Source organism: Arvicanthis niloticus, chromosome 1 (assembly GCF_011762505.2).
Source record: "Arvicanthis niloticus isolate mArvNil1 chromosome 1, mArvNil1.pat.X, whole genome shotgun sequence".
Classification (NCBI taxonomy): Eukaryota; Metazoa; Chordata; class Mammalia; order Rodentia; family Muridae; genus Arvicanthis; species Arvicanthis niloticus.
The window spans coordinates 46740196-46760057 of NC_047658.1; the positions used below are offsets into that span (position 1 = coordinate 46740196).

At 39.7% G+C, this 19862-nt stretch overlaps 1 pseudogene; it reads right to left on the reverse strand.

The window, feature by feature from the left end:
- Positions 1-4524: 4524 nt before the first annotated feature.
- On the reverse strand, positions 4525-19273 carry LOC117709972 (YEATS domain-containing protein 4 pseudogene; annotated as a pseudogene).
- Between the last annotated feature and the right edge of the window lie 589 nt (positions 19274-19862).

The following is a 19862-nucleotide window of genomic DNA, read 5'->3' on the forward strand; positions in this document are numbered from 1 at the left end:
GGAGGAGGAGGAGGAGGGGGAGGAGGAGGAGGAGGAGGAGGAGGAGGAGGAGGAGGAGGAGAAGGAGAAGGAGAAGGAGAAGGAGAAGGAGAAGGAGAAGGAGAAGGAGAAGGAGAAGGAGAAGGAGAAGGAGAAGGAGAAGGAGAAGGAGAAGGAGAAGGAGAAGGAGGAGAACCAAAATAGTGGCTGTATTTGTCTCAGAGTCAAACCACACCCCTCTTACATCAGAGCATCTTCAAGGAAGCCAAAGATGCTGACAATCACATTTTGTTCTTAGTGGTTTCCTACCAGCTCTCAAACACCCGTTTACTATTTTCCACTCCCCACCCCTTCCTGTGGCACAAATACTCTGAACCTCCCACGTGGCTGACACCACCTTCTGTCACCATTATCCATACCAGCTGCTTAAGTCAGTACGGTGACAGGAACTGTCAGAAGTAGAATGACTTCCCTCAAGGTTAAGCAGGAGTCCAAAGGGATAGCTGAACCATCGGTCAGAGCCACAGAGTTAGAATGGGAGCTTACATGGCTCTGTTTTGAACAGGGCTGTCATGGGCTATTGATGTATGCATATTGATGGTATCTGTGTCATGAGTCTGGGAGGCCTGGCTGTCAAGATGGAAAACTGCAGACATCAAAGCTGAACAATCATCTTTGTATTAAGAGCATGCACCCACATGTTTTAGGCACGTTGCTTAAACTTGTATACTCAAGCCTGTGATCTAAAAGAGGGTACAATTTGACCTAGCCCCAAAGAGCCTCTCAAATATACTCTAGCTCTCGTATCCTCAGAGGATGCAAGCTCACATGTCTGGCATTATTCTGTAAAACTATCGTCACATTTATTAGCATTCAAAGTCAAGTCATACGACTTTTCATGCCTGATTTCTTAGTACCTGCTACATGGAGCTGTTAATGTTTAATGATTGTAATAGTAAAACATGAAATGAAACCCTACATGTGGGTTAAATATAAATATAAATACAAATATGGCAGAAATAGCAACAGATGCTACACTATTCAGTAGGTTTGATTGGTGCATATGTGCATATGTGAAAATAGCTCTGAAATGCAGCACCCCATAAGACAGCTATGGTGTAGGACACTGCCTAGCCTTGAGTGTCAGAAGCACAGAAAACAGGCTGTGTGTGTACCAATGAGATCTGAAGAGATCCCTATGAAACCATGGACAATAGATACATCTAGAGGGTGGGACAGCAGATCTCGAAGGGCAAGGAAGCATTTATTTGCCATCTGACAAAATTTACTCATTTTTATTTCTAAATGTACACGTTTGTTTTCATTTTGAATTTGAAACAGGACTTTATGTAGCCCAAGTTGACCCCAAATTAGCTATTGTAGTTGAGACTAACCTGGAACTCTTGATCCTCCTGCTTTTAGCTTCCAGCGGATGGAATTACAGACATGGACTACCATGCCTAGTTTTATGCAGGGCATAGGATTGAACCTAGGACTTTGTGCATGCCAGACCAGCACTCTACCACTTGAGCTATATTCCCAGTCCTACATGTATTCCTTAGTAGTAAACATTAAGTTATTAGAAAAGAATGGGATGGGAAGGATTGAACTGGAGCACCAGACTCACCAAAAGGTGAGGATGGTAAGAAGATAAAAGACAAAAGGAGAAAAAAAAAACAGACAACTGCTTTAATTAGCAGATGCTGAACGATCTTTATGAGATCATACAAAAACCATGAACAGCTTTGTTGGCATGTAATTTACATACTACAAAATCCCAGACAATTTTAAAGTGTAGCACTGCATTGGTTTTTAAACATGTTTATAAAACTGTGCAATTATGACCACAATCTAACTTTGGAATATTTCCATCACATGGGAGGAAACTCTTTCGCCATTAGCAGTTATTCTCATTGCCCACTCCTGTCACTCATGCCTTGGCAGCCACTCATTTGCTTTCCGTTTTTATAGATTTGCCTTTTCTGGACACTTCCTGTAATTGGAAATTAACAGCATGTGGTCCTTCAAGGCTAGTTCCTTTCACTTGGCATACCATTTTAAAGATTGACCCATCCTGTATCATGCATTAATGTTTCATTTTTATTACTGTATAATATTCAATCATCAAGCCATGTGGACTTTTTTGTATCCATTCACCAACTGATTCTCAGCTGATTGTATATTTTCTCTTGGATAACTACATAGGCTTAGCAAGGCAAAAGGGTGGGTGCTAAACCATTTAAGAAGGTGCCACCATACATTCTAAAGTGAACATAGATGCTAGCTGTCCACAACTGTGTATGAGTTCTGGCTCTCTTCATGGCCTTTCTTGTCTTTTTCACATCTTCATATCTATTGAAATTCTTGACCCATTTTTAAGGTGGACTGAGGGTGTGTGGTTCAGTGCATAATGTGCTTGCCATGCAAGTTGTGTGGACCCGAGTTCAGATCTCCAGAACTACCCTGATACTGAATGAAGCAGTGTGCATCTGATGCTAATATTCCTACTGGAATAGGAGGCAGAGGCAGGAGAATCCCTGAAGCTCCAGGCCAGTTATACAGTGGCGAACAATAGAAGATGCTGTCTTGAACAAAGTAGAAGGAATGGACTGGCACCCAAGGTAATTATTCTCCGCAGCTGGATTCCCACATTCACAAACTAATATGTATTCACACACATCACAAACCTCTCTCACCCCTACACCCCTACACATTTGAATATGCAAGACATAAAGGAATCCTCATATATAAAATCTAAGACTCCTATCAAATATATATGATTGAAAATTTTCTCATTCTATGGGTTGTTTTGTTTTTCCTTCTTACTGTCAGTATTTGAAGAAAAAACACCCACCAAGTTTGAGAAAATATTATTTGCCAATTTGTTTTTTCCTTATCATTTGTAGTTTTAGTATTCTATTTAAAATTATTGCATAACTCAAGGTTATAGATATTTATGCCTCTATGTCTCCCTAAGTGTTTTATTACTTTTAGGGACATTGAAATGGTCTAATGGGTAAAAACACTTATGTCCACCTGGAATCTATGGTGGAGGAAGAAAGGAAACTTTTGAGAGTTGTCCTCTGACCAATACACACCAGCCTTGACAAACACACACATGACACCCAATAATAATAAATGAAAATAAAAGTAGTTTTAGTATTTTTAGCTTTTATGTTTAGACTTTAGATCCACCTGATTTGATTTATCCTAGAGTAAAACAGGGGTTTGACCTCTATTCTTCTGCTTGGATAACTTTTACAACATTTGTTGATAAAATCTTTTCTCTCTGTAAGCTTTGGGGATTTTGTTTAGTTTTTTGTTTGTTTGGTTTTTTTGGCATCCTTGTTAAATGTCGGTTCACAATAAATCCAAAAGTTTATCTCTCGTCTCTGTTTTGTATTTACTTACCCATGTTTACCCTGTTGCTGTTGTTAAGGCCACTCTGTTTTGATTACTATGGTTCTATAGAATGTTTTGAAAAGGAGAAGTTGACTTTGGACATTCTAGGTTCCTTTAATTTCTAAATAACTTTGTCTTAATATTGTCAGTCTCTCTCTTCAAACATGTAAGCAGGGCTTTCAGTTTCTCCAGAACTGGCCCCTGAACAACCGTACATCTTCTCACTCATTGGTTTTAAATGTCTTTCTGTTTATTTTAGGACCTCTTAATTTCTGCCAGCAATGTTTATAGTGTTCATGATAAACAGTTTACATTTCTTCGCTTGAAATTCTTTCTAAGTATTTTATCCTGTTTTGTTGTTGTTGGTGGTGTTGTTTTTAACAGGGTATCTATTATCTAAGACTGATCTTAAATTTGCCAGGTAGCCCAGGCTGGCCTTGAACTCTTGATTCTTCTTTGTCAGTTTCTCATGTCCTGAGATTGCAGGCCTCTGCAACACACTCATCTTTGATTTTAATTTTTTGATGGTATTTAAATATAATTATATCCTTTATTTCATTTTCTTATCACAAACCTAAAGAGATAATATTGATTTTTGTATATCCATCTAATATAAACATGCTGACTGAATCTACCAATCTTAATAGATTTTTAAAAGTAGATTCATTGAAAATTTCATTTCTTTCTTTTTTCTTTCTTTTTGGATTAGTAAACTACATGTATTGAATATTTAGCAGACACATCATATACAAAGAAGTAGAATGGAGGCAGCTAAGAATTAAATACACATACTCATCACTAATTCTAGCTAGTAGAAAGTACAACATGTGTCTAAGTTAGACTTTCAAACAGAATTTTGATGCCTGACTGAAGCAAAGTAAACTACACGTGTATTCCATATAAGAAAAACACTTTTCAAGTTGTGCTTACCATCATCAATGCTGGGTAGCATCAACTCAGAACACAAATGTATTTCCCAGAAAATGTTGCTTGAGCAGTGTGTGTGTGTGTGTGTGTGTGTGTGTGTGTGTGTACTTAGACTTCACTGCTGAGAAACCACGGCCAGCAAAATTGCAAGCAGATCCTCCTAGAAACGTTCCAGCATCTGCACCAAGTCCTTCCTCCCACAGAGTCCACCCTGGTTCAGGTTAACTTCCAGGTGTTTATATGTCTCGTCTCATCATCTTCATGTTTCCTGAGTTCATTTTAAAAATAATTTATTGGTTGATGACTTGCTTTTAATCTCTCCTTACGCTCTGCAATTTGAAAGCTTCCCTATCCCCTCTGGGTTTCACTTCAATTTTTGCAATTTCTGTTTGTCCTTATAGGGTCCTAATGTTAGTTGACAAGGTGTTGTTAACCTTGTATCCTTGCTGTTGGGTCTTGAAATATTATTTCACCTTAGAACTCTGAAAAGACTGTCTCCCCCACCCCTGACCAACATTGGCTTGTCGGGCTGCAACAGCTTTAGGAAATGATGCAGAGTCACTGGTCTTTCATTAGGGTCAATGAAAATATTTTGATGATTACTTTAAATTCACTCCATTCCATTCTAGGAATTGCATATGAAGACTTAGTAACGACTCTTAAGGTCGTGCCATGGTTTTCATGTAATTTAACCTGGCCCTTCTTTACATATTTAGCATATGCTCATTTTAGATGATTTCACATATACTGTTCAGTGGCAGATGTGTCCGTCTACATTTTCCCTCCAAAGTATTAGGCAACATAACCAATCATTCTTCTTCCAGAGTCAGGCCCAAACTCCCAAATTCCTCCATTCTCTTGAACACACTGTCCCAGGAAAGGAGCTGCTGCCTCCAGGGAAAGAGCTCAGTGCAACTGGGTCCTGGTTCCCCTCACAAGACAGCTCCTCTGGGACCAGAGATTTCAGGCTAGGGGAGAGCGAGTTTCTTGGGCTTCTAGCACCTCATAGCCACCTCCTCCACATCAGCGGCTCTAGGAGTCAGACATTCAATCTTGTTATTTCTACTCTGTGTCCTGAGAAGTCCTGTGGGAGAACACCCAACCCTGGTGGAGAAACTCAGGGTGGAAATGTCCTAGCTAACTGCATTTTATTGGCTCTCGTTAAAACTTCTTGCTTACTTCCCCTGTGTTCTTTGTCTTTAATATGTCCCTGCAATATGCACTGAAGGCTGTTCCGTGAAGCGTGTTTCTCTCCAGGGAGTTGCTGACCAGCTTAAAACAGACTCTCAGTTCAAACTTTGGTCATGCTGAGTAGTCTTTGGGTCTCTAACCCGCAACGGTGGGGAGTCTTAGAATTTTCCACAGAATATATTACATGGTATAAGAATAGAAACAGCCTTTCTTCTTTCTGGAGCCAATATGTCTTTTATTTCATTTTCTTGTTTTATTGCTCTGGCTAGAAGCCCTGGCATCATGCTGAACAGTCGATGAGGACCTCCATGTTTTTCTTGTCCTTGATCCTGGTGGTGATGGTTGGGAATGGAGCAGTTCCCCGTCTTTCAACATTAAGTTTGGTATCAGCTGTAGGAATTTTATAGACAACTGTTAGTAGGCTGAGAACTTTCCCTTAAAATTCCTAGTTTGTTGAGTTTAGACATAATGAAATTAGATGACATTTTGTCAAATTTTGTATTTTACATCCTTTTCAGTATCTTTAAATAATTAGGCAGATTTTTGTCTTCATTCAATTGACATAATGTAATTGAATTTTTAAAGCAATGTTGCATTTTTATAAATCTTCTTGACCCCAATGTACACTCCCTTTAATATTTTGTCTTTTTTCTATTATTGAAAATTCATTTTTTCATAGAGTATATTGTGATTATAGATCTCCTTTCCCTATTCCCCCTGTTTTTCCCTATCCCTCATTGCATCTGGATCCACAGACCTTCTTCTTAGGAAATAGTAATCTAAGGAATAATAATAAAATAAAATAAACAAACAAATATTCCCACTTCAAATCAAGCAAAAATCCCTCCCAAGCAGGCCCTGCCATTTTTGAGTTTTAGTTAATTCCAGATGTAGTCAAGTTGATAACCAAGAGGAGCCATCACAGGCCCCCTTTAACATTTTGATGGGATCTATTGGTGTCTAACTTTTAGGAAAATTTTACGTCTGTGTTCTTGAGAGATAGTAGTCTGTCCTTTTATTTTCTTGTGTTATCATTTTCTGATTTTAGTATCAGGCAATAGTGACATTACAGAATGAATTGTGAGGCTTTCATCTTTTCACTTATAAAAAGTTAATAATGCATTTTAGAAAGCCGTTAGTGATTATAGTGATCAAGTTCTAACAGCTGGCCTCGCTTCCAGTATCAGACACCCTTACCTCCTGTTGAGCAGGACTTAACTCCAATTAGACAGCCCTTGGTTGCCACCAAGATATAGGTATCACTGTTATATGTAAGGGATTTCTTGCCATGGGGGTCAGGTCACTGGAAGATAGGACTGTTAATTGCTTCCCTCCGTTGGCAGCTTCTTAACAACCCTCTAGAACCCTGAAAACTAGATCTCAGGAACAAGGCTTGCAGCTTATATCTAGCTCAAGACTCCTGAGTCTCATCTCTGAAGTGTGTGGTGTCTTCACCAATAGGGGCTTACTTCTACCCTTGAGAGGCAGACAAATGCAAAGAGAATTAATTATATTGTTTTAGGTGTTATTTGGAATACCTGAGCAACAACTCAAAGGGAAGCTTCTCATGCCTGGTACTGGGCTTTTGTTAGAGAGTCTATGGATTTTTTGAGGATTGTTATAGCATAAGTAGCATGGCTTCAGTTAATATGTGTTTATTAAATATGTGTATCATATGTGTGTACATACACTTTCATGTATTATATATAGTTTTAAGTGATATAGTATGATTCCTTGAGGGCTTATCAAGTATCTTTAATGTTATTTGTTCCTCTTCCCCCTCTTTCTTCTGTATTCACATCCCTTTCTCATATCCAATTAAAGGCTCCCTCCCCATTTTTCCTGCTTCATATCATCTGTACTCTAATACGTGATATTGGATACCCAGATGACCTGTCCTCCTGATCCTCTGATCCTTTCTTGTTTCCATGGTTTCTACAAGTTGTATACTCACCTCTGAAGATTTAGAACTAGAAACCACAGATGACAGAGAACACACAACATCTGTCTTAGTGGATCTGGATTACCTTACTCAGTAGAATCTTTTCTCCTTCTATGCATTTACCTGAAAATTTTTATTATTTCCTTTTTTATTTATAGTTGAATATCATTTCATTGTATAAGTGGTATCATATTTCCATTATCCATTCATCTTGTTTTCATTTTCTAGCTATTGTGAGCAGAATGGTAACGAAGATTGCTAAGATAGTATCTGTGAAGTAGATTGTCAAATCCTCAGAGCATATGTCTATGAGTGGTATAGTAGGTCTCACTCCACATCAAAGAAGCTTCTCTTTTTAGCAGACAGAGCCCATTACAGAAAGCCACAATTGGTCATAATTCAGAGATCAACGGATCCTGGGGAGCCCAGCCTCACTAGATAGATACATCTGCAACACAATTCCGGCACCAAAAGCTCAAAGAACATCAAGGAATAGAGTGTGGAAAGATTGAAAGAGCCAGAGGACCAAGAAGTCTGATGTGGAGTGGTTCTAGAAATGACAGATGAGGTATAGCTGTGATACTTCAACATTATGGCTGCCTAAACAAGAGTGAATAATAAAAATAGCAACAGGAGTAGTAACATCAAATGGGACAATTGTACTTGTTCTCACCTCTAGACAGAATGTCAGGCCAACAATGACTGGAGACAGAGAAAAAGAAAGAGAAAGAGAGAGAGAGAGAGAGAGACAGAGAGAGAGACAGAGAGAGAGACAGAGAGAGAGAGACAGAGAGAGAGAATGACAGAAAGAGAGAGATTATAGAGAGAGAGAGAGAGAGAGAGAGAGAGAGAGAGAGAGAGAGAGAGAGAGAGAGAGAGAAACAAGGGAGACTGTTATAGGTCCTTGCTGTATGGTCCTTAGAAAAAAACCTGAACTGCTGACATTTTGATTTTAGACTTCTGGCCTCCTGAACTGGAAGACATCTTTGTTTTAGACAGCTGTGCCATGGTACTTTGCTATGGGAATCTTTGCTAATGAAACATCTGGGTATTTTCTATGTCTTTAGTGCTCCTAAGTCTCACAGGTGGGGCAAAAAAGATATAAGGAAGAATGAAAAGGAAAGGGAAGAGCTAGCTCTCTTGGAAAAAGAAAACAAATAATAAAACAAACCAAAAAAAGGGCAAAGCTTTGGTTCTGAGAGTACACTGGTTTGCAGGCCATTTGTGCTTTCCATGTTAATGAAGGCTTGATGTGTTTGCCTTAAGCTGTCTGAGGACTGAAGTCTCCTTAAGGATGCTAGCTCATATCATTTTCCCAGAGTGCCTGGTGCCAGCTAGCCTCATGAAATACTCTGCTGAAAAGGAAAATGGCTTTGCTAAGTTTCACATTTTCCAGTTTTGTTCACTCTTAACTCTAAACTATAGACCCCCCTTCCCCACTTTTTTCTTGGATATTTTATTTATTTACATTTCAGATATTATCTCCTTTCCCAATCTTCCCCTTACCCCTATAAACTCCCTATCCCACCCCTCCTCCTCCTTTTTGCTTTTATACCATTTTAATTACATGCAAGTATTAAGGTCAGTTCTAGGTTGAGGGTCTAGCAATACAATAAATGCAAATAGTCAAGGAACAAGCAAGACAACAAACACAAATAGTCAAAGAACAAGCAAGGCAATAAGCAAAGTCCTATAATCACTCCCGTGATCACTGTTTCTAAGGCTTATCAGAATGACCAAAATATGTGAGCCTACTCCCCTGTCCTAGCCCAAAATCATTTTCATGCCTGACACCTACTTCTTTGTTGTAGCCTAAGATTTAGATTCCTGCCTGAAATGGCTTCTTTGTTCTAGCCTAATGTCAGATTCCTGCCAAGCAGCCCCTGGGCAAAGATGATCAAGACAGGAGATTCAGGGCAGGTGGGAGAGATGAAAGTTTGTGAAGCAGAAGCAACCCATTTGTCAGAGAAAAGGTCATTTCATTGCTATAAATTTCCCAAAGGCGGCTCGACTTAAGAACCCTGTGGGTAGTTGGCTGTCTTCCCACATATCCAAACTAAACATTTCTTCATTAATAAACATACCATAGCGTCTTCTCTCCAAATGGAGCCTGCCAAGCCCTGGAAATTGACAGGGTGTTTCTATCCTCAGCTTCCGGAGACATTTCTGAGACAAATGTTGGAAAGTTTGTGAAAGCAGAGCCAAGACAGTCCTCATGTACCCCTGGTAGTTTGAACGTGCAGAAGATTAGAGCTCCTTAGCAATCCTGTGCAGAGATGCCTTTCTATTTGTCTAAAATGGCCCCACATGATCCAGAAGAGGAATTCATTCATGAAGGTCTAAAATCGTTATATCTTGGCTAGAAATGCTGCCCCCAGGAGGGTCAAAGGTCTTCCCGGCTATGTTATCTTTCATCTCTACCGCCTGCTAGGGATTCAAGACAGAATAAAAAGATTGAGGCCCACTAGAGTCTCCCTTTTGATCAGTTTTTCTTTGGTGAAGAGCAGCTCAGGGGAAGACAACAACTGTTGGTCAAAGAACAACTGTGAAGAATGGGAAGAGGGTGTGCAGTTGTCCAAGACCTTTAATTTGGAGTCAACTATTCATGATCATTTAGTGAGCACATACTATACTCCATGTCCTGTTCCAAAGACTGGAGGTGTAGCAATGAATAAAATGGGCATAATTTACTATGCTTGTAAAGCCTGGGTGGAGGAGGAAGTACAGTAAAAGTCTGAATCAGTAAAGCATGGAGTACACCAGATGGTGGGATGCACTGTGTGGGAAACAGAGAGCAAGGCAGTGGTGTGCGCTCAAGTTTGAAGAAGGGTGTGGAATTTTAAACAGGATGGTCAATGCCAAAGAGTTCTATGCAGAGGTGATTCAGCATTTATATTCATTCATGGAAGATCATGCTTGGAACCCCAAATGACACCGGCAGCTGGGAGCAGATGTCGAGCTGAAGGATGGGGGTGCACCCTAAGAAGTCTTGTTGTAAGTTGCACACTGTTGTTTCCCCATAGGGTCTTTTGTTGTGCACCACGAGTCAGTCTTGTTCGAATTGGGCATGGTCACACATGGATCATAAATGAGTGTGGATGGCTGAGACTTGAAAGAGGCCTTACTGCCATCTGACACAGTCAGAGAGGGGGTGCAAAGCAATGGCGTCAACCTTGCAGTGTGAGGGAGCTGCCTGGCACAGCACCTTGGGCTTTGGAATTTACTCTTCCATGAAGCTCTTTCCTTATTTCACACTCTGAGTATTTGGAAGTGTATCTTCACAGAAAGAAGGGGAGAGGAGTCAGATCGAGGCTTTCTCCACATACCACAAACTGTAACCTAACTTAATGTGTAGCCAACCATTCATCTCATAGCCGAATAAGATGGACAAGAGTTGTAACCATCAGGTTGGTACCACCCCACTTTCTTCTCTCTGACTATGAATATAAGTGGCTCATTTTGTAAGAGGGAACACTAGGAATTTTTTTTTTTTAAATCTGGTCTGTTGTCTGACTCCAGAATAATAAGTCATTTAAGACCTGAAAGAGAAAAAAAGACTTTTTGTAAATTTCTTTTACAGACTAAATTGACATAAATGAAGCTACAGAATATGTGACAGAAAATAAAGGCTCAGTGCCTGAAAAAAAAAAAAAAAGAGGGCAATGGAGCAGGGAAAGCAGCAAGAACAGAGGCCCAAATCGGAAGAGGGAAAAGGCTTATCTTTTCTAGATATTGCTGGAAGGCCAGTGTGTCTAGATATGGTGACCTAAGAGCTGAGAGCCTAGGTCCTGGGAGGAAGTTTGGTTTCCTTCCAACTTAATGGGAAATCTAGGGATAGTTAAAGACACAGGCAAGGCTGATTTCTTGGATCTGGGCTTGGGGCCTTGAGCTGGAGTCCTAGGGTTTTCTCCAGCAGTGGTTGGCAGAGTTCCTGTTTATAAATAATCTGATCATAAGCTGAGTGAGTCCCAACACAGGGATAAAAATTTCTCATTAATGTAACCAATGAGGATGAATTGTGCCAGTTGCCCCGTCAATGAGCAAGTTTTAAGCTTTCAGTGAAAGCCAAATTTTCTAAAAGCATAAAGTTTTGGTCTAGACTTTCTTGTTCAAGGTGAGGCTCCCAGTACTTGTTAGTAATAGAGAATCTTGAGAATCTTGAGCTGGAGAGATAAGTGGCTCAGTGGTTATGTGTGCATATTGCTCTTGCTAAGGACCTGAATTCAGATCCTGGTCCAATATTGGGTAGATCACAAGTGGCAGAAAAGCCAGTGGCAGAGGATCTGATGCCCTCTTCTGGCCTCTGCAGGTAGTACGTACACTCACATGCAGGCTCTCATACACATATACACACTTTAAAAATAAAAATATATCTTAAAATAAATGCACAATCACAGGCTTCACAAAGATCTGATGAGTTCAGAACACAGGGCCAGGATAGCAAGTCCTCTATATCTGGAAAGTGTTCTAAGTAAGTGCTCTGAATCAAATTGGAGAAGCCCTTGGGGTTTAGCCCTGGAGCCTCAGCACCAGTGTGAGCTGGAGTAACAATCCTCAGGTTCTCTGTTCTCAGTATCCTCACTTGAAAGTGTGATGTGTAAATAGTTTGTGTGGGAACTATGCAGTGCCTGGCAATCGATAGGTTTTTATCATTATTGAATGGCTGCTGCAGGCTGAGCACTATGACGCTGAGGAGATGGAAAAGTCCATGTTTCTGCTCTTTTAGAACCTCCTTTGTGGTTAAAACGATTATAATGGATGATAATACATATATTACATCTTAACTTGTGTGAATTCCACTCGATATCTTTACAACTTGGGGTGTATATAGGCTGTGCGCCTCAATTTCTCCACCTGGAACATGGAGGTAAAACTGTTACTTCCTTTAAATGATTTCTATATGAATGAATAAAGTCTTAAGCTTTTGCTACATTGCTTAGTAAATTTTACATTCTTAATAATGTTAGCCATTATTATACCATGGACAGCAGGTAACTGAAATAAGAATAGTTGGTAATGTTAAATGAATAGTTTTAAAGGGAACTATAAGGAGAATCTCTATTCTTAAAAGGCAGGCATAAGTCATTGCTGGGCTCACTGAACAGTATTTCTTTGGCTAAAAGCCCTAGATGCAGAAGGAAACTACTTATTAAATAAGCTAAGCTCCTTATAGCTAGGAATATCTAGCTATTTTGCTACTGTTAAAGAAAAGAGAACGAGTAAATCAATGAAGAGTGAATTATTCAAATTCAATCAATGGATATAGAGCTGTTTAACGTAGAAGACTTGGATTTGAAGCAAAGAAAGTGGAGATGAGATGGGAGCTATTTCACAGGACATGTATTCCAGGTCATTCAGAAGTAACCAATACAAAGATCACTATCCAGGTGTTGCCATAAACACTACAGGATCATAAAAATCAATGATGGTCAGAGGGAGAGTGGGGGTCATTTAAGTGATGGTGACTGATAAAGGAAGTTATCAGGAAATCAAGTCGGTGGCGTGGGGGCAAGTTCAAGTCAAAGGATCAGGCAGAATGTTTAAGGAGACTAAAAGCAGAGAAAAGAGTAAGTGATTAGGGGCTGGAGAGGACCCATGAGTAGAAGAAAGCAAGAACGTCCAGTTAGTCATTGGACTTACGTAAATGAACACCCACTCCAGCTCACGTGGGATGCCAGGCTTCATTCAACTTTCCCTGCCATGACAGACTATACAAGAGCTTCTTAGCAACTTTACACAAGTAGATCCTTTTTAGGTTGGGCCAGGGTTCATAGCAACATTAAGTGGAAGTCACAGAGTATTTCCTGATTTCTTTGCCACAGACAGGCAGACACACACACAAATGAGAGAGAGAGAGAGAGAGAGAGAGAGAGAGAGAGAGAGAGAGAGAGAGAGAGAGAGAGGAGAGAGACAGAGACAGAGACAGACAGACAGACAGACAGACAGACAGAATCATTTATTTTGTGTGTTTAATCAACATCACTCACTACGGCAGTGGTTCTCCACCTTCCTAATGCTGTGACCCTTTAAGACAGTCCGTTATGTTGTTGTGACCCCCAACAATAAAATTACTTTATTGCTGCTTCATAACTATACCTTTTCTACCGTTAGGATTCATAATGTGAATATTTGACATACAGGATATCTGATATGTTGTCCCCAAAGAGGTTGAGATTCACAGGTTGAGAACCACTGCACCAGAGTGTTATGTTAATCACATTATTTATTAAAATGGATGAAAACCGTCAACTCATTTTCATCCAAAGTGCACAGCTTTATTATCGTTTGCTCATGGTGTTGTACATTTACATTTGGATGTATTTATAATGATATGCATGTGGTTGCAGATACTGTAGTATTGCAGAGTTATTCCACTGCCTCCCAAATCCTCCATGCTCCACTTACTTGCCCTTCAGGTCTCCTAATTTTTGGCAGGCAGCCAATGGCCACTATCGCTATAGCTCTGTCTCTTACAGTGATTGCATACGTAGAGCTTCTATCACTTAGTAAACTTGCTTCTTCCACAGTTTTCACGACTTGCTCGTTTCTGTGTGGAGTGGAATAGGATCCCACTGTCTGCGTATAGAACCGTTTATTCATTCACTGAAGGGCATCTTAATTGCATCTGAGCTCTGGCAATTATGAATGAAGCTGCTGTAAACATCCATGTGCAGGCTTTTATGTGGACATGTTTTTCATTCTTTTCAGTAAGTTGCAAGGACTGTGATTACTAGATTGTATGTTAAGAGTATGATTAGTTCTGTGAGAAACCGTTGAACAGCCTTCCAAACTAGCCAGGCCATTTCCCACTCCTGCTTGCTATGAATGAGTGCTTCTGCTGCTGTACATTCTCGCCAGCATTAGGATTCTCACAGGCATGTGGTGGTATGTGTTTGTTTTGATTTCCATTCCTCTGATATCATATGATGTGCTGCTACAACTTGTCCCCCATTCATTTGCCACCTGTATGCCTTCCTTCCAGTGGGTCTTTTTGCATCTGTGGTTTCATTTTAACTTCAGCTATTCATTTTCCTATTGTTACATTTTAAGAGTTCTTTGTATAATTTGCATGATACTCCATTAACATAAGCTGTTTACAAATGTTTTCTTTACATATGTGTCTTTTCCCCCCATTGTATTGACACTTAACAACTTTTACACGTTGGAAACATGACTTAACCCTTTCAATACAGTTTTTTTTTCCTCCAGATCATGCTTTCAGCTACTGCCTGCTGAGGAAGATGGCTTAAGAGATGACACTTGGAGTTGAGACCTACACATGGCTTGACAAATAATAAATATTGGTTGGCATTGCTGCCACCAGTGTTCTCCACACGTATGGTCATATTACACAGAGAAGCATCTGTTGGTATCAATGCCTGTCACAACTTTGTCCACCATTTCTCTGAACTTTCTCTTTGAATTCTATTTTACATTCGTTTAAAAAAAGCATTATCATTGCTTTCCATATTAGACCATTTTCTCAAGTTTCAAACACTTTGACGCACATGAAATCTCATTTTCTATAGATTCTATAGAATGATAACAGCCCAGTGACTGCACCAATGTAAACATTCAATAGATCTATCTTCCCCCAATGTAATATTTTTTATTAATTATTTGGTAATTTCATACAATGCACCCCATCACACTCACTACCCTTTCATCCCAGGTCTCTCCCACCTAGTATATTAGTAAAAGAAATTAGCATTATTGCCCACCCAGGATACCCCTTGATGCTACTCTTCTTCTCTAAGTTCCCTCCTGATTCCCTACACAGGACATGGGCTGCTTGAAATGTCATGGAATTTCATTTCCATGTCTTATGGTACTTCACAGTTGGGTTTCAATGTTTATTATTTTACTGTCTACCTCATCTGCTGCAATGGCTAACGTTGTTACTTTGACAGAGTATAGAGTCACCTGGGAGATGGGCCTCTGACATGCCTGAGGGGGTCCTCCTAACCTAATTAACTACATTGAGAAGAACTGCTCATTGTGGGTGGCACCATTCCCTGGTTAGGATCCTGGACTGTGTAAGTAGGAAGGGGGAACTGATTTCCGATTGTGGATGTGATGTGACTGACCAGCTGCTGCAGGCTCCTTACACTAACTTCCCTGCCTGGGTAGTCTATATCTTGAACTTTGAACTAATAATCCATGACTTTTAAATGGGCAATTGCATCTTAGGAAATAAAAACTACACCATTTTGTATTTCTATGCATTGGCATTATTGCCTCTGGTATAATTTTCAGCCCGCAGAACTCCCTTCAGCATTCTGGGTCATGCTATTCTGGTTGTGATAATGTTCTCACTCTTTGGGGCTGGAAGTGCCACTGTCACTTTCTCTTATAGACAATGGTCTGGGTTTCTAGGTAATGCATTCTAGGTTGACTTGATGACTTTTAGTGCAAAAAAAAAAAAAAAAAAAAAAAAAAAAAAAAAAAACAAAAAAAAAAAACATTGTTTCATTATCTTCTTGCCTGGACAGTTTCTTTTTAGAAATCTATCATTTCCTCTTTTACATAATGTGTCATGTTCCCTCCAATTGCTCCTAATCTTCTTAACATCAGTTTACAGCACCATCACCATAAATCACTTTGGAGCGCCCTTTTTGGTAGTTACTCTGCTCGAGCAGCCTTGAATTTTTTATACTGTGGATTTTTTTTTCTGTCATATCTGAAAATTTAAGTTTTTTTATTTAGTTTTTTCCAATTATCTTTTTTTTCTATTTTAAATACACACAAATTACAGAACTTGATATTATAGTAAAGGTTTTGAGGCATGTGTGTGTGTGTGTGTGTGTTGTTTTGTTTGCTTTTCCTTTTATCTGTGCACTTCAGTTTGGGGATATTTTATTTGTCTCTGAGTTTTAATTCTTTGGGGTGTTTAGAGTTACCCACTGTTTGTATTGAGGAATTACATTTCTCATTCAGAATTTGAATTGGATTCTTTTCTCCTCTAGTTTCCTTGTATGTGTTGTGTTCTCTACTGTCCCTCTCTCCATTATACCTTCATTCATTCCTTCTCATGCTTACCATGTCTATCTGTGTTGACAGTCTTGCTTATTAATACCACTGTTCCTGTGACTCAAGTTTGTTTCTATTCATGTTTTTTTCTCTTGTTTGTGAATTCCGGGCTTTCTTACTCACAAGTCGAGTGGTTTTCTGTTTTATACTGGCCATAGGGAACTATACTGTCGAGTGTCTGTATTTAGCAGTCTGGATAGTGAACTGAATCTAGTTCTCAGGCATGGTATCTGCTTGTGGTATAGCTTGTCTCTATAGGCTTACTTTTCAGCTTTATTCAAAGAAGTCTAGCATTGTATTTACTTTGGGCAAGAGTCTCCATACTTCTAAAAGTTAGCTTTGCTGAGATTTCTCTTGGATATGGAAGTGTTTATCAAATACTTCAGTCTGGCTCTCTGTAACTGCTCCTGTGTAAGCTCAAGCAGAGCTCCAGAGCACAGGCTCCTGAAAGCTGGGTCTCTTGCTGAATGGAGTCTCTGCACAGGCACAGTTTGTTATCTGACCAAAGGTGACAGGAAACTGTTGTATAGCTTTCTGTGGAACTAGAATATCAGTATTGCAAACTCCACTCCCTATAGAACCCTGTCCTCCAAATTCCCAGTGTCTCAGTATCCCTGAATTCTCTCTGGGGCTTCTCTTTCCAAAGTCTTGGTTTGCAGGTACCAAAGGCAGAAATCCAGGATGATTGTAAAACTTTACTTATTTTTACTCAGAGATTAAGGTTGGCTTCTGTTTCCTGTTTCGTGTATGAAAACAGTTCATCTTCATTGTGTTTTCCTGTTTCTAATGTTCTCTTTTCAAAACAACACTGAAGAAGGTAATTTGGTTATCAGTTTCTCAGTTGCTATCAAAAATAAAGGTTACACTATACATTTTAAAAGACTCTGCTGGCTGTGGTGTGGAGGGCAGAGGAAATGGGGGAAGAAGGGAGGCAGGTGAACAGTGAAGATGCTGCTCTCACCATCCCCCTGAGAAATATGAAGATTTCCCTTGTAGAAACTGAATTTTGGCATAGAATTCCACATTAATCCCTCAACACCCAAGAAAAGTCAAGTTTACCAGAGACTGGCCATAAATGTTTTTATTCTCTACTCATTAGACTGGCTAGTTTCTCCTTCAATGTTTTATACTGAGAAACTTGATTAATTTTTTAAAGTTCTAACAAGGAAATAAATAAGATAACACATGTATTAACTTTTATTTGCATTAATATCATTATGTAGATGTACAGCAAAAGATTTCATGTGTGTGCTCAGAGACAAAATTGTCAGAGTAGTTTTTGGATAAATGCAGTGAATGACATTTTTGGAACCTGATATTTTTCACTGCTAATTTTAGCTAGACCTCTTTTTCTAAATATTAGTAGATAATATTCCCCACATTGTATACACACACAAATGGAAAAAAGGGAGGTTAGAAAAAAGAAAGAAAGGAAGAAAGAAAGGAATGGAATGAGATTTGCTATCTTCCCTTGTGTCTCCGAGCATACAACCAGTAGGTCAATGTTTTATTAAAGGCCTGCTGTATATCGACTATATGATAGACATTGTAGGGTGGTATAAATCAAAGGGGAAAGAGACTGCTTCTGACCTTGGAGCAATCTTAATACAACAATAGACAAAATGGTTGAAATAAACAACGAGACACTGCAGTATTCATGCTGGCAGGGTCTGGAGTAGGAGTCAGAAAGATTGGATTCATTGTTTCATGTCTTTTTCCTTTAGAATAACTCTGAGCCCTGGACATTCAGCTTTCTTATCTGCAAACTATGTAATGTTTCTTATTTTACAATTCTGCCCTCAGTACTTTTGATTAAATCAATTAATGAATTGTAGTTTCAGCACAATTATTTCTAAGAGCTCCAAATTGGTACTCTTTTGCTTCTCAGGTTGAAAAGCACTGGTCTGCACAGAAGTGGAGAAGTAACTGGCTTACCAACAATAGACAGCAAGCCAAAATCCTAGCTCATGGGTCTAAGCAAATACAGACCAACTCCCAACCTTGACACTTCTATATGGCTTGGTGAAGCAAAAACCACGAGTTTCTCTGGAGTTGTGGAGCATGTGATGGGGTAGAGGCCCAGTCATGGTAGACATGAGACAGAAAAGACTGTTGGGTAGACATTCTGACAGAAGTTGCCATCTTCGGCTGAGTGGTGCAGTCAGTTGGTGGTAACCCTAGGAAGAGAGGGGTGAAATAATATTCTTCTCTTTCCTCCATTCCTTCAGTATTCTCCTAGTGCTCCTTCCTGATGATGGAGCTCTCTCAGAAGCCATGTACCATCGCTTTCTAAGGCTCAAATCAGTGTGCACAGTGGACTTGAGGATAAATGGAAAGCACTGAGTCATTTTTAATGACCAGAACCAAGAGACCCAGTTATAAATAATGGCCATCCCCTTTCCCTCCAGAAGAGATTGTAGGGTACCGAAGGTACTAGAAGGGAGAGAAGGGTGAGTGTTCATCCTTAACCTCTAAGCACTGTATCGTGGCCTAACAGAATGCTCACAATAGCCCTGGGTGTTCAAACTCAGCTGGCTCAGCACTTCCTGCTCCAGGGAGTCTATGGCAGAGGAAAGGGCTGGGATTTTTTTTAAAAAATACAATCACATGCAAGGTATATGTCACTAGACATCCTTCAAAAGATGCCAGGTGAAGTGTTTTGCACTCCTCAATGCCTAAAATAGCTGAGGGATAGCTATTTTTCTTCTCAGGGATAATGAATCCAAGACTCAAATGGCTCAAGGTTTGGGCATCAGCAGTACCTGCAGAGATGGCAGATGCCATTCTGAAGAAGTTATTCATGGCCTGCTAGGGCTAGGTGAGATACATCTGCTTATAGATACCATTCTTTGATTGCAAGTGGTAGTCAATCATGATAAAGCTACTCAAAAGCAAATGTTTTAGGTGACAGAAACTATACCTCTCATAGAGACATGGCCTGAATGGCAGAAGTAAGTCAGGAGTAAGAGAGCATTTAGAATCAAGACATCTTCTCTGTACAATATTGTTGGGGGCCGACTATTAGCAGAAAGCGGCTATCAGCTTTGCAGCCATCTTGAGCCATATACCCTGACATGTGACTTTGATTACAATAGCCTACAACAGCTGAGCACACTCTGATAATCTTGGTTTAGATACCTTGAGATTAAAGGTGTGTGAGATTAAAGGTGTGTGAGATTAAAGGTGTGTGACTTAAGAGTATGACTTAGAAGTGTAGAGATCAGATTTAGAGACAAGACCTAAGGGCATGATTAAAGGTGTAACTTAGAGGCGTGGCTTAGAAGTAAGACATATAAAAGGCAGAGGCAGACAGTAGAGAATCATACATTAGGGAGACACTCTAGAGAGAATCAGACACAGCAGACATTAGGGAGACACAGAAGAGAGAAGA